The 16113-nt window shown below is 38.7% G+C and overlaps 1 protein-coding gene across 1 annotated transcript in view; it reads right to left on the reverse strand.

The window, feature by feature from the left end:
• ASCC3 (activating signal cointegrator 1 complex subunit 3) overlaps window positions 1–406 on the reverse strand; it is a 321764-nt gene extending 321358 nt beyond the window's left edge. The window contains exon 1 of the mRNA XM_040627571.1: window positions 130–406. The gene's annotated coding sequence lies outside the window, so the exon portion shown is untranslated. The remainder of the gene's footprint in view (window positions 1–129) is intronic.
• Between the last annotated feature and the right edge of the window lie 15707 nt (window positions 407–16113).

The following is a 16113-nucleotide window of genomic DNA, read 5'->3' on the forward strand; positions in this document are numbered from 1 at the left end:
CAGCTCGTGGCTTGCCCCCTGGTCCGGAGAGTGCTGTCCCGTCGCGTCGCCCACCCCGAAGTCCCGGCCTCCCGCCACCTACCCCGGGCCGCGGCGCCCCTCCTCCTTCTCCCACCTCCACCTCCTCACCTCTCGGCCCCAGCTCACGCGCTTCCCATCACTCGGTCAGCTCCTACCTTCGCGTCTCCCTCCCTTTCGTTTTCATTTTTACTTTCCACGCCGCGTGGGGAGCAGAGGGCAGAGCTGAATATGCCAGTGGGCGGATGCACCGCTATGCTTCCCTCTGCACCCCACGCCGAGCTCGCCGGGGTCGCTCCCAGTCACTGAGTATAGCGCCCCGACCACCTTACAAACCTACAAACCCGGCGAGGAGGAGGGGGCGGAGCAGGCGCGGACCTACACGTCACCCGCCCGCAGCGGCGCCAACGTCGGCACGTCGGCTCCCTCCTGCCCCACCCCGTCCGCGCGCGCGCGCCGCCGCCCGCCTCCCGCCTCCCGCCTCCCGCCGGCAAAGCAGAGCTGCGAAGAGGACCTGGCTGGCGCCGAGGGCGCGCCCCCAAACGGGCACGGACGCGGACGCGCACGCGCGCATTCCTAGGACTCCGCGGTCAGGTGGGTGTGCCTGCGGAGTCGGGACTGCTGCGTCTAGCTCACTGCCAGAGAACTTTCCCTGCAGTTACTTGAGTTGACTGCATCTTTTCTGCCGTTCTTCTCCCTAAGATGAAGACAGAGAAGTAATAATTCGTATTAAAGATAAAGGAGAGAAGAATAGTAAGTATGAAGTCTGAAGAACCGGGTAATTGGGATCTTCATCACCAGCCAGAGCTCGCGGCTACGGGACAATGTTATACACCGTTCTCTGGTCTCAGGTCTTCCCTTAAGCTTTCTTAATTCTCAGCTCAGATATCTTAGTTATTAATGCTAGCAGGTCCTTTGGTCGGTCGGCCCCCACCAAAAACAAAATGTCTGAAGATTCCCTGGCTCATTTGAAAAGACGCGCGACATTAGGAAGAATCAACTAACCTCAAGAACTGTCTGGTGTATGTGTATACAGTTCTAGACTAAACGTCGGTCATGACATCATGACTTAATGTGTGCTAGCTTCCTCCCCTTCCATCCGCCTTTCTCATGAGGAATGCGTCTTGATGCTTAGTAGAACTGTGTTTTATAGAAAGGAAGTCAGTAGGGATCTAGTTAATACCCTTCACTGGCCAAACCATAACAGGAGTTCTGTGTTCGATATAGATTGAGCACTTAAAAAAAAAAAAATTCAGAGAAGCTGGAAATCTTTCATAGGAGAGCAGATGATGACGAGAACCCCAAAACCTAACACATAAAAAAAGTACTGATGGAACTTGTGAGGATTCTCATAGAAGAGAGAAAGCTACTGGGACATCTCCAGATGAACACTAGTCGTGTGGCATTAGATTTGTTTCATGTGGTCTCAAGAGATGCCAACTTGAGAGAAACAGAGTTCAGATCCCGATAAGAAAATCCCCTTCTAGCACTGGTCAGTGAAGTTATCTGCCTTAGGACGGCTGGATGCCTCAACCACTGGATTTAACCTTAATTAGATTCTAAAGGCTTACTTCATAGGCACTAGGTGCAGGGGAGCCGTACATCAAAAGAATTAGCTCATGGTTTTATTAAATTTATTCTCAAATTGAGACTGGATCAGCCCATGGTCCCAGACTTAAAAGAATTTACAGGTTATTTTTGTGAGACAAGACAAATGCATCAAAAGGTAAATAATGAGAGGAAGCCACGTGATAATGAGAGGTACTAACAATAAGTGCTAGAAATTCATGTGACAGATCGTTTTTATCACGATTCCAGAGACTTAAGGAAGAAGGAGGAGATCGAAAATGGACCCCGCCAGAACTGCCCTAGAACTAACCAAATGCGGCTCTTTACCCTTCAAATGTGGTGGATCCAAATGGAGACATGCAGTAAGTGCAAAATATACATCAGATTTTAAAACTTAGTACAAAAAAAAAGTAAAATGTCTTAATTCTTATATTGAGTACATATTGAAATATTAACATTTGGTATATATTGGGTCAATATATTAAAAGTAATTTTACCTGTTTATTTTTTTAAATGTGGCTAGAAAGTTTTCAATTACATAGGTGGCTTGCATCTTATTTCTATTAGACAGTCCTGGCCTAGAGGGAAATACACTTCACTGAACTCTAAGAACTATCTTTGTCCTCTTTGTAATCCCTGGAGGGTTTTTCAAAATGTCAGTGGAGAGAGTCTGATGACAGGGTTCCTAATGAAGAGAAAGAAGACTATCCAGAAAGTGTGCCATGAGCAAAGACAAGGAAACAAGATTGCAGATGCACTCTATGATAATGAGTAACCTGTTGGTCTATAATAGAAGGTGCTTATTGGAAGGTAGTAACAATAAAGTTAAAATTAGAAACGAATCTGTAAAAATACTCAATTTTTAATTTAAGGAATTTAGTACTGTAGGCAATCAGGATTTGGCAGTTAGAAAATGGGATTGTATGAATCTCTTGTCAGTATTGAGTAGGGTGGGGACACCTGAGTGACTCAGTCAGTCAAGCCTCTGCCTTCAGCTCAGGTCATGATCCCAGGATTCTGGGATTGAGTCCTGCATTGGACTCCTTGCTCAGCAGGGAGCCTGCTTCTCCCTCTGCCTGCTGCTTCTCCTGCTTGTGTGCGTGGCTCTCTCTCTCTCTCTCTCTGACAAATAAAATCTTTAAAAAATATATTGAGTAGGGTGGGTTGAAATTAATGGGTGGTTGAGCAACCAACTAAAACTCTTACTTAATAACGTATTATTCCAAAAACAATAGGGGATTTATTTAAATTGATTAGAGTAGTCCTGCCCCTTGTCCAAGGTTTCCCTTTCTGCTGTTTCAGTTACCTGAAGTCAACCACAATCTGGAAGCAGATGATCCTTCTGATATATCATCAAAGGGTTAATAGTGTCTTAATGCTATAATTCATGAAATAAAAGGGAACATTTTTAAAAAACACTCTATATACTTCAGTATTCAGAATATATTGTATCTATAAGCTACAAACAAGGTACTCTGAAAAAGAAGCAAGCATAGAATGAAATAGAGTTCTGAGACACTAAAAACATGATTACTTAAATAAAAAAAATTCAAGGGAAGTACTGGAGATAAAATTGGAGAAATCTAGAACATAGCATAGAAAGACATAAACAGAAAATATGAGAAAAGATAAGAGTCATGGAGAACCAATCCAGTGGACTAACATTCAACTACTAGAAAAGAAAGAGATTTAGGGGAAAAAAAAATGAGAAAAAAATGTTTTAATTATAAAAGGTTTTTTTAGAATGTAGAAGGAAATAAGTTTTCAGATTGAGTAGACTACGGGGTATCAGAAAATAGATGGAAAAAGATTCGTACTTGGAGATATTATCATGTAATACCAAGAATAAAAACTAGGAATAATACTAGTCAATAATAATGATGATAATAAATCCCCAAAGTTTCTAAACATAAAAGACATGTCATCAATGAAAATAAAAATCAGACCTATTGGGGCACCTGGGTGGCTCAGTCACTTAAGCATCCAACTCTTGATTTTGACTCAGGTCATGATCTCAGGGTCATGTGATCAAGCCCCGCATCGGGCTCTTTACCAGGCATGGAGCCTGCTTGAGATTCTCTCTCTCCCTTTGCCCACCCCCCCCACCTCTCTCCCCCTCTCTTTAAAAAAAAAAAAATCAGGGGCGCCTGGGTGGCTCAGTCATTAAGCGTCTGCCTTCGGCTCAGGGTGTGATCCCGGGGTCCTGGGATCAAGCCCCACATCAGGCTCTTCCACTGGGAGCCTGCTTCTTCCTCTCCCACTCCCCCTGCTTGTGTTCCCTCTCTCACTGGCTGTCTCTCTCTCTCTGTCAAATAAATAAAATCTTTAAAAAAAAAAATCAGACCTATCAGTAGCACTAGATCCTAGAAAACAATGACAGAATATTTTCAAAGTTTTGATGGTAGATATCTTTCAGTCTAGAAGTCTATACTTACTCAAATTAGCAATTAACTGCAAGAGCAAAGATTAAAATAAAGATTTTTAGACTATCAAGGATGTGGAACTGCAGAACATTTTTCTTGCTGTGATCTTTACTCCAGCAAAATAAGGGCAAAAACTCCAGCAAATATTCCAGCAAAATTAAGGCTGAAAACTAAGAAGAAAACATGGAATTCTGGAAAAGCTGTACCAATCATAGAAAGAGGCAAACAAACATTCCCGGAAAGGGCTGTGCAGCAAGTCTAGAGAAGAAGCAGTGTAGATGGAAGCAGGAAGAGTTCAAGGAGCAGGTTCTTATGGAAGTAAATGGGAAACTAGTAGAATAAATGGTAAGATAGGGATTTTTTAAGAAGTGAAAGCTGTAGTAAATCAAATAGTGCAAGGATAAAATGTGGAAAGAGGTAGTGAAGGAAAATCAGAAAAAAATATTATTAGGAAAAGGGTCAAAACAGTTCAGATGCAGTACCCTTAGGATTGAGAGGAGGAAAGGGAGCTAGCAAAAGAGAAAGAAAGGGTGGCCAAAGAGGAAAGAGATTAACAAAGATATAGAAAATCATTTTTTTAAAAAGTAGTCAACAAGGTTAATTCCTGCTCAAAGTCAAGGAGAATGGAGACTGAGTTAATGTCTTTGGAGATTTATATAATTGATGAATTGGAAGCAATTTTAGTAACTTTATGATAGAGATGGAAATCAGATGGCAAATTAAGAGAATAAATGAGAAGAGAAAATGGAGACAGGGATGAAAATCATTTTTGTCTAATAAATGCATGAAAACAGAGCAGTGGAGGAAATATTAGAGTCCAGAGAAAAACTTTTGTCTATGTGTGTTTTTAAGATAGAAAAACAAGCAAACATACAAGATATTGATAGAAGTAAAGAACCTACAAGAAATGAATTAAGTAAAGATAACAGTGAGATGAAGTGAAGATAGACAAGGATAAACTCAAGATACATGTGAAGTTGTTCTTAACCTTGGTTAGAGGGACTTTTTCCTGTGAGACAAGACGAAAGAAATAGAGGATGCTTGAAAATACAGGAAAAGTTTAAGGTATTGAAGAATGTATAGCTATAAAAATTTCAACGTTGAATATACAATATGAATGGTATTCTTTTAGCAGCCTTGAAATTATGGCATATTCAGTGTATGAATATTCTTAACTATTTCCTGTAAGATGTAAGATACATTAAATTTTCATAATTTACTATAAAATATAGACAAAAACCAATTTCAAAAATGCAACCATAGATTAGGTTTTAAAAAGCTACACCACTCAGTCAATATAAACATAAGAAGTGAAAACTACAAGTCAGAGAGTTCTCATTGGCTAATTTGTCTTGATATCTAGTTAGTTGCCCAAATGCCAGGTGAGAATCAGTGAGAAGTATGAGTATGCATATGAATACAAGTTTATTTGTATAAATGGGATTTGGGGGAAGGAAGATTAGGGGTAGCTTCAAAGTGAATCATTTTTGGCTAGTCTTTCCATATCAGGAGGTAGGTTTGCCTTTCTTTTCTTTTTTTTTTTTCCCAAAGATTTTATTTAGGGCGCCTGGGTGGCTCAGTCAGTTAACCCTCTGCCTTCTCTGCCCCTCCCCTGGTTGGTGCTTTCTCTCTCTCTCTCTCTCTCTCTCTCGCTTACTCTCTCTCTCTTTCTCAAATAAATAAATAAAATCTTTTAAAAAATAAAGATTTTATTTGTTCGAGAGAAAGAGAGCACAGAGGAAGCTCAGCGGGGAGTCTGATGCGGGACTCAATCTCAGGACCCTGGGACCATGAGCTGAAGGCAGACACTCAACCTACTGAGCCACCCAGGTGCCCCTAGATTTGCCTTTTTTATGCAAACAAATCACCCACTCAGAGTTTGAGGCTCTAACATATTTATTACTTAAAGTACTGTGTGGAAATGGAAGAATCTTTCCTTGCCAATTGTTGCTATTCTGTGATTTCCCCTAACAGATAAGTTAGGGAATTGTTTAGACTGTATATGAGACCCAGAACAACAGTAGCAATAGCATTTTCCTCTCAAAAAAAAGGATAGGTGGGTAATTGTTGGTTTGTAAGCTCCTTGGGAGCGCCCCAGGTATAATTTGAAACTGGTCCCTGTATTTGGAGGGCAGGGAGAGACCAAAGAAAGAGGAAGGCCACTCTAGGTTGTTAAGTGGCAGATTTAATAACCAAAGGGAACATACATACAAGGCTTGTTTTTAGTGTACAACAAGACAAGCGGATCCCTACACCCACCTGTCGAATCTTAAAAGTTTATATAGAGGCCTTAACCAGGTTCAGTCAAGTACGTATACTGTCTTATACGGTCTAAATAGTCTCAGACCACATCATTATCTCAAGGCTGCGTGCTTGGGGCAGCTGCTGGGAGCCGGAAGGCAAGCAGAACTCACATTCCAAAGATAGGGGACAGGGAGGGGTGCCTTTGATTGCCTGGGCTTCAGTTCATGGGTCAACTAGCAGTCATGTCTTTTTTATCACCTCCCCCAAGAGCAATCTTGGAACAGTGTGGTTGTAGTCAGGATTTGGTCATACAGAGACCCAGGTATCTTCTTGTTATTCTACCATTTTTAGGGTATTGTTCCCATCTAATAATATGAGATGGCTTGCAACCAAGACTATATTCCAAGTAGCAGTCTAAAGAAGAAGGGAACAGAGGCATATTTTGGGAACATGAGCTGAAAGTACACCCATCACTTAGTCACATGGCCACACTTAGTTTCAAGGGCAGCTGGTAAATGTAGTTTTTATTTTAAGCAACTATATTATATATTCAGTTAAAATTCAGGAGTTCTATTGCCATGAGAGATAAAGACATATTTGGAGACAAATGTTTCACCCACAATCCTTTTCCTTCTCAATTAAAGCAAATATATTGGTATCAAACAGATGAGGATAGCCTCCCTTCACTTATCAGAACTGAGCCATGGGAAACAGAATAGAATATCAAGACAAACTTTTATCTCTTTTATGCACATAAAAATTGAGCTAGTAAAAAATGGCAATATATAATGATGGATATTAATTATTTTAGGAATTAAATTTTCCTGAAGTTTTAACTATTCTTAAGCATTTTTAATATGGTCAGAATGAAGTTTCCATTCATTCTATCCACTAGTAATTAAGCATATATCATATAACCCACACTTTGCTAAGCATTGTGAACTCTCCAAAGAAAAGTATGATATAATCTCTATTCTCAAGGAACTTAGAGGAACTTACAGTTTGAAAAGGAGACAAATTTAACACAAGACTATTCAAGAACTATTAAGCGCTGAGTTGTGTGATACTTTATGAGTACAAAAGGAATCCAAAGTAAAGATAGGCCACTGTTGGCTGCAGGAGCTTAAACACCTTTGCAAAAAAAAGCAAATATGGAGCTGGGCATATAAGAAAGGTAGAATTTATTTATAGAAACTTTCATATGCAAAATCGTGAAAGGTATATTTGTAAGATTGATTCTAGAGAATAGAGGCATGTTGAATTTTAAAAGTCGGGACTGTTGTTAGTGGTAGCTTAAGAATGACTGACTCAGGGGCGCCTGGGTGGCACAGCGGTTAAGCGTCTGCCTTCGGCTCAGGGCGTGATCCCGGCGATCTGGGATCGAGCCCCACATCAGGCTCTTCTGCTATGAGCCTGCTTCTTCCTCTCCCACTCTCCCTGCTTGTGTTCCCTCTCTCGCTGGCTGTCTCTATCCCTGTCAAATAAATAAAATCTTTAAAAAAAAAAAAAAGAATGACTGACTCAGTAGTCTATAAACAAGTTTTGTTTCTGTTTTTTGCTGTATATTGTATCCTTAAGTACTAGCTTGACACAGAGTAGACACCAAATGTTTGTCAATTAAATATAATTTTCCCTTAATACTCAATGTTTCCTTTATTATGTGATGAAGGACTTCAATTTTTAATTAGGGTATAGCTTTTTTTTCAAAAGTGAGCTATACTAAAGTATACCTGTCTTAAGTGTGCAGTGCTCTATGCTACCTTATGTGACTACTACCCAAATCAAATAGGGAATATTTCTAATACTCCTTAATTCTCCCTTTTAACGCTCCCAGTGGGGATTTATATCCCCCTACCCCACCCCAGCCACCCCAATGTAGCCACTATTCTGACCTCTAGCAACATAGATTACTATTCCTGGTTTTGAAATTCATATAAATGAAATCATATGGTATGTCACTCAGTATTTTTTTCATGTTGTTGCCACCCTGGCCTCAATTTATGAGGCTTGTTGTTACTTCAAAGAGATATTTTCCACCCTCTGTTTTAAAAGTCTTTTCTTATGGGAAAATCCCATAAAAGTATGTAAAAGGTGTTTATTATATAATAGTATACATTAGAGGTGTTATTGATTTTTAAATTTCTAAGAGAGGTTGTGTTCACTTTAAAGCTAGGCAAGGTCAGGACAACCTCCATCCTGCACCATTGTAGTACAGCTTGGCAAAGTGATGATCAAATTAACTTGCTGTGACCTTTTTACTCTAACAAAGCTGAAAATGCCCTGTGAGAAATTTAGGCCAATTACAAAGTTAGAGGCACAGTCCCCACACAAAACCACCCTCATTTCTGATACCGAGTGCAAGTTTGCAAAAGAGAGGGGAGAGATGGAGTGGTTCTCCCAAATCCATTTTCAGTAATTTTCAGAAAGACTCACAAAACCACTAAAAACTATTATATTCATGGTTATGCTTGTTAAAAGATAAAGATTGAGATTAAAGGAAGGCACAGGTAAAACAGAGTCTAGGAGACTTTTAAATGCAGAGATTCAGCTGTCTTCTATCCATGAAGTCAGGACACATTAATGTTCTAGCATCAACATGTGACAATATGCATGGAGTACCACCAATCAGGGAGGCTCACTTGAGCTTGGTGTCCAAACATTTTTAGGGAGCTTCATCATCTAGGCATGATTGATCGTTTGATTGCCCACTTGGTATATCTCAGTTTCCAGGTTTACTGATACTGTGTGACCCACAGCCCCCACCCAAAATCATATTGTTGGTCTTTTTCACTGGCCAATTCCCAACCTAAGACTATACCTAAGTCACATTGTTAGACTACTCAGTATGATCTAAGACCCTCAGATAACCCCATCTTAACAGGCTAAATGCAGAGGCCAGGACTTCTCTTTGGGCAAGCTCTAATTCTTTACTACACACCCCCTTAATCTTCACTTTCCTCATTGGAGAATTTGTTGTTTTTAACCCCTGCAATTAAATTATTTTTTAATTGTTTCTCAACTACTAATTTAGTAAGTTTATAATTTAAAACATTCTGAATGATTATGAAGCATCTCAACAAAGAGAATTAAGATTGGAGTACAATTACTAACATTTTCTCTTTCCTCTAATTGTCCAATTATGTAAATAGGAAGATTCTACCAGACTTACTGACTTGTAACACATTCTGTTTTAAGTCGGACAATAGCTAGAAAATAAAACTGAAAGTTTTTCAGTAGACTATAATGCAGAAATGGCAATGAAGGAAAAACGAAGCTGTGTAGTAACAGTTCAATGATTTTGAGGCTTGGGAATTGGGTAAGTGTGCAAGACCTTCAAAGAGAGAATATAAACTACCAAAGACCTCCATAAGGAACACTGAAGTTTTTAAAAATTGCCTCTGTATTTTCAATATTCTTTCTTTACGTAAATGTGTTGAGGAGTCATCACTGAGGAAGAAATACCATTAGAGTTTAAAATGAAATTATAAGATTTCAACGTTAAGGTGCCATTTATTAATGTCAAGTTTCTCTTTAAAATAATTTTTAATTGCATTTTGATAGATTTAGCTCTTCCTAGTTTAGATTTGAGTTGTAATTTTTTTGTTGTTCTTTTTAAGATATAGTAGAGGTATAAGACTTAAGTGACAAAATAGGCTGGAGATGGAAATTCCTTCCTAGCAGCTTAAGCAGGACCAGGACACTTGAAGTCGATCAAATCACACGTCAGACAGGTGGTTATTATAGTCATTGGTCAGGAAGGGCAATGTTCAAGTCAGGCATAAGATTATGATTTCATAGGCTCAAGAGGCTCAGACTGAAAGCTACATTTAGCTATGCATTGATGTGAAGGTTCATTCATCCGTTCATTTGTGAAACTAAGTGAAGGAAACCTTATTTAAAATGGAGTCAGGAGGCCAGAAAGGGAAGCTTTCATGCCTTATCACTCCTTGTCAAGAAGAGAGCTATTTTGCATTCCTAACCAGAAGAAGGCCACCTTAGTACTCCAGCAGGAAAAAGAAAGAATTTCGCCAGACCCAACAACAAGCCCAGCCAATAAGAAAATATCACAACTCAGCCAATAAGAAATCATCATTACCCTGGACTCTTACTTTCCTCCAATAGATTTTCATTCACAGCAGTCCCTCAAACCCCAACTTCTTCCTTTTGTTTATAATGTTTCTCTCATTTGATCTGTGGACTTGCCTGTAGCCCACCATAGCTTGTGAGTCCAAATTGCAATTCCTTTGCTGTTATTGAATAAACAAATTTTGCTGGTAAAATAACTGGCTATTTTCCTTGTAAGGTTAACATATTCAACTGATACATAAAATGAGCACCTACTATGAGTCAGCAGACACAGTAGTAAACAAGACAAACACTGTGCTGGCTTTTAACAAATGATAGTTAGCTTTCACTGTTCAAGTACCTGCTATTTGCCAGGTATTGTGCTAAGTGTTTCTTCTGGAACTCTAAAAGTGTTTATTATTCTCACTTTTATTATGTAGATTTCATAGGTAAGGAAATTGAGACTTAGGAGGTCGGCAGTCTGTCTGGAAGAGAATGTCTAAGGACAATTTGGCACCCCCTCTAAAGCTGAACTTTCTTGCTATCAAAAGGTTCTTGCTAGTAGTAATGGACAGTTTCTCAGTATGAAAAAGTGTTTTTATCTTCTCCAGGACTTTTCAATTTCTTTGCTGGATACAGGAGTGCCATCTTTTGGCAAGATGTGGAATTTCATAAAGAAGGACTTAACCAGGGAACTGATGACAAACTAGTCAAGAGTTACCTTATTCTCTTCTTTATAAAATGGATTGTTGTCTAGGGTTCTCATGTTTTCTAAACTAGGAGAAGGGACTTATTTTGGTTACAGGTCTTATCAGTTGGTGTTTATTTTGCTTTTATGCAGAAGAAAGAAAAACAGAGACAGATAATTAATTTTAGTGTATTAGTACTTAAGATATATATTCAAGGTTGGTTACAAATAAGTTCTTCCTTAAAAATGTGATGTTGACCTCACGGATACCACATTTACCATTTTAAAATCTGGGTTCAATTAATAAACAAAGAGAAAAATTGTCCAAACCCGAACATAAAGTCTCAGATTTACACAACTCTGAACAGATCTAGTTACTTAACAACCACTAAAGTGAATTAAAAAAAAAAAAAATTCTGACATATGTGCTCTTTGGGAGAATTTTTCCTTTTAAGCCTTCACAAAGACACAGCAAGAAATTATAAATACATATATAAGCAAAACAAGATTAAGCAACACTTCTCCATTGTGTGTGTAGCACTAATTATAGTGTTTCCTTTTATAAAAGCAGAAATAGTATAATATCTTCTCATAGTTTGAGACACTGGAAATAGACGACTATATTCTAGCAATAGCAAGCTTGTATCTTGAGACCGCCTCCCACGGACATGAACAGTATTACTACTGCCCACAGCTGACATCAGTCCCGAATTCTGTCTTTTTCTGTTTAGCCATTTTTTAACCTAAATGAACCAACTCAGCTTGCCAGGAATTACAAGCTTAAAGAATAGTATTTTAAGTAAGAGCAATATTTACTAAAATTTTAATTTAATCTCTATATTGAGCAAGCATAGCTTTTTGACAGAACTAAAATGAAATGTTTTTTCTCTCACCATTCCTTTAAATTTTATTAGGGTAGAGTACCTATTCCTGGATGAAAACCTTGGTGGGATCTATGGTTTTATTGTTGTTGTTCGTTGACTTTTAAATAATATAACTTTCCATTGCCATTTTAGGTCACAGATACTATTACAATTCAGTAATTAGAGTATTTAATACTAGACTATTTGTTACTGTGTAATAATGAAAATTCATAATTGGAGATAGTATTAATTCTCCCTTGCAATAGGTTAAGCCTACTTAGAGCTGAAAGCCCGAACCGAAGAACTGGAGTGGGCCTTCTGTCTTCTTTCTTCATTGCATGACATCATATCGCTATCATTTCCAAGGCCACATACAGCCCTTAGGAGGTGGGAGAATGATAGGAAGTCAGGAGATACAGGACATTTCTTACTTCACTGCAAATCCTAATTGTTTCCTTCTCTGTGTCTAAAGGCAGGGACCTCTGGCAGGTCCCGGTAAATGATTAAAACAGAATCTTTCTCTTTGGAGACACCTTTGAGGACTCCTTGAAGGTTCCCAACTAGACCATTCCACCTCCTGCAATTCATTAGTTGATGCATCTTTCCTCGTTCAGGTCCTGGGAAGCCTGAAGTGCATCTACACTTGCTTTTTGAGAGGAACTCTTTACTCTTCCAGATGGCTTTTTGGGACAGAACCCAAGATGAACCACTCTAGCTCTTTTTCCCTTGGCTTACATCCCTCGCCCTGATAAGTTTTAGGAAATAAGGCTGGTCCTGAACCAAAAACACTCTCCTGGCTCTACCACTAAGCAGCCAGTCATCCTCAGCCACTACATTTTCTGGGGCAGAGGTAGTAGAATCAGTCACCCCTCAGTCTATAGTCCACTTAAGATTTTGGGAACAGCAGTACAACACTAGTTCTTTGCATTTTCCAACTGCAGAAAACACATTTCAAAGCTCTCCTATGGTCCCTGGCAGTACTCCTCACTAGACTTGAGGTTAGAAGGTCCTACACAGCTATGCCTATTCCCCTCAGAGGGTGGCTACTGTTAAACATTCAGCTGAGTAACTTAAAAGATAAATTGGTTTTTTTGGATGATTCATGGATCAGGGCCCATCCCATCTAGCAAATAGAAAAGAGATCCCTCGAGATGTAGAAAAGGAAGATTTTTAAAGGCAGAGAGGGAGCAAGAAAATAAAATTATTGGCAAAGAATGCATTGTTTTAGGCAAAGTTGCCCTCCTAAGGGGAATGGAGGGTTCTATTGGTAGATTTCCTAATGCTATCAGGGAAATTCCATGTTGACTGGTTAAGGGTTACATTACTGGGGGGATTGAAACTGCAGTGAAATATTCAGTCTTAATGTGGGGCTTTAACATGAGTAACTCCATTTTGGGCCTGTGGATGTATTTATTTGTTTGTTTATTTATTTATTTTTTTGACAGTACTCACAACAGAGTGGCAGCTCTGTAAAGAAGCTACTCCTTTACTTTCTCTGATGCTTTTTTTTTTTTTTTAATCCTTGCTCTGGTTGAAGCCTCAATGAATCATGTAAAAATGTCTTGAATGCATTTCTTTTATCAACCCGTGTATAGAAGGGAGAATGGCTCATCTTCAGTTGAGCATCCTGTCATCTGTTGGTGCTTCAACAGAAACTATGACAGGAATAATCCCATTCTAAGATCCCGTTAGAAATAGAAGCACAAAAAAGTGGGACACATCATACAATCTAGGTGTGAATAGCATTAGTACATGTCAGACTAGGGTCTAAATATTTCTTAAAATTGTGTCTTTTTTCCCCATCTCTATTACCATTCTATTGAAGTTTTAAATTCAAAACTTTATAATCTCCTACCAGTACTGTTGGAATCACTTGTCTCTGCCTTGGGCTTTATCCCAGTTAAATGTATTCTTCATAATACCACCAGATTGGTTGACCTAAAATGCAAACGTTAGTTACCTTGTCAGTTATTTGCTTTAAATCTTTGAAAATCTCCCAATATCATTGCCCTAGATGCAAGCTTCTTAAATGTTAGAGTACGTAAAAATGACCCTGGAATCTTGTTAAATTTCAGATTCTATTTGAAGGTTGGGAATGTGGCCCCCAATTCTGCATTTGTATAAACCTCTGTGGTAATGTTACAGCTCCAGCTGCTGCTCCAAGAACCACTCTTTGAGTACCAGGGGCCTAGAGAAGTTTCGGCTCCTTAGCTGTGCCCATTTAAAGACCTAACTGAACTGAACTATATTTCATCTCTTACCTCTCACCACAGCTACAGTTTAGAGTTCCCAGAAAAAAATTATGCCGTTTCATATCTGGTATCCTTTTTTTCTGTTGTTTTGTTTCTTATTTTGCTTATGTTTTTTGATATTTTACGTATGGTAGTAGTAACTGAGATCTCCTCCCCTCAAAGTTTCCTTCAGCTCCAGAAAGCAATTCCCTACATCCACAAATTGGTTTGGTTTTATATTATTTTCCTGTGGCTGCTAATAGAAATTATCCCAAATTGGGTGACTGAAAAATAAATACATAAATAAATGTACTCTCTCACAGTTCTGGAGGTCAGTGCCCCAAATCAAGGTGTCAGCAGAGCTGTGCTCCCTCCCATGGCTTTAAGGAAGAATCTCTTGGAGGCTCCAGGAATTCCTTGCCTTGTGGCTTTAATCTGTGATCACGTTGCCTCCTTCTCCTCATAAAACACTCTGCTTTATATTTATAAGAATGTATGTATTTTCATTTAGGACCCATCCAGATAGTCTAAGAAAAATTCTACCTCTCAAAATCTTAATCACAGCTTTTGTATATGAGGTGAAATGCGCGCTTGTCATATAAGGCAATGTTGACAGGTTCTGAGGATTAGGATGTGGTGGGGATCATCACCACTTAACCCACTACATGCCTCTTTTTAGAGCACATGGCATCATAGGAATAATAGCTACCATTTATTTTATTTATTATTATTCTTTTAGGACATTTTCCCTGATTCCTGGTACTTATTCAAATACCCTTGTGCTTATCTTTTACATATCAGATATCACACTGTACTATATATGTTAGTTCTCTTTCATGTCTTATTTAACATGTGTATTTATATATTATGTCACATATAACAGGGATACTACTATCTGTGACATAATAGGTGCTCAACAAATATGATAAAGATTTTTCTTTAGGGGGCCTTTCTTATTGTCCATACTGGAATAGGTACTTGTACACACATAGAGCACTGAACTTCTACTTTTTAGCACTTACTGTTTTGTAATTAGATATTTCCTTGTGTATTTGTTTGGTGTCTCCCCCCCACCCCTAGATTATAAACTCCATAAGGGTAGGGACCATGTGTTTTTTCCATTGTCCTTTTCTTGTTCCTTGCATAGTGCCCAGCACAGGGTATTTGCTCAGAAGTACTTGTTAAGTGAATGACCAGTTAAATAAATGGATCCATGTAAGAGAAATTGATGAAGGAAGTGGTACTCTTAAGGTTTAATTTAATGTCAGGAGTTGCAAAGGGAAAGTGTTCTGGAAAAGAGGAAGAGTGTAAGAGGGTTTCTTGAAAACTAATTGGAATACTACTTAAGGATAGAGTGGGAAGAAGGCATCAGGGGGTAAGGATGGAGCAAAGAACAGGGCCCTGATAACAGCGATTATTTATTGGAGGTTTATTATGTGCCAGCCCATTAGCCATTTACTCATGTAATAAAAGTATGACTATACCCTCTGAGTAGCCTCTTTTCTTGCACCCAGCACACTTTGGGAACAGACTTGGCACTTTTTCTGGCATTTCTTACAAACACAGGTCCAACTTCAAAAACACTGGTTAGTAACATAAATGTTACAAATTTTTGGTGAATAACCTGTCTTGCATGTATGGAGCAAACTTCAAGCAAGCTTCTTCAGCAGCTATCTGTGTTTATCTCTTTCTGCATCTGTACAGGCTCTAGATCTTCTCTCTATTTCTCCCTTTGCCTATACTGATTCCCAGGTCCTATATTATAATGAGGCATTTTGTTACAGTACCTTCACAGTAAAAGAAAATTAGTAAAGCAGTAAGCTGTAGTTTATTTCTTTAGACTTAAATTACCTCATTTATTTTAAACATCATAACAACCATAGGAGGCACAATTTTATAGAGATATAAAATGATTAAATAACTTATCCAATGTCACACAAGTAATAAGTAGTAGTGCTAGATTCAAATCCATATCTTTTAGTGCCAAAGTCTTATGATTTACCATTATTCAA

Source organism: Ursus maritimus, unplaced genomic scaffold, assembly GCF_017311325.1.
Source record: "Ursus maritimus isolate PB19 unplaced genomic scaffold, ASM1731132v1 scaffold_13, whole genome shotgun sequence".
Taxonomy (NCBI): domain Eukaryota; kingdom Metazoa; phylum Chordata; class Mammalia; order Carnivora; family Ursidae; genus Ursus; species Ursus maritimus.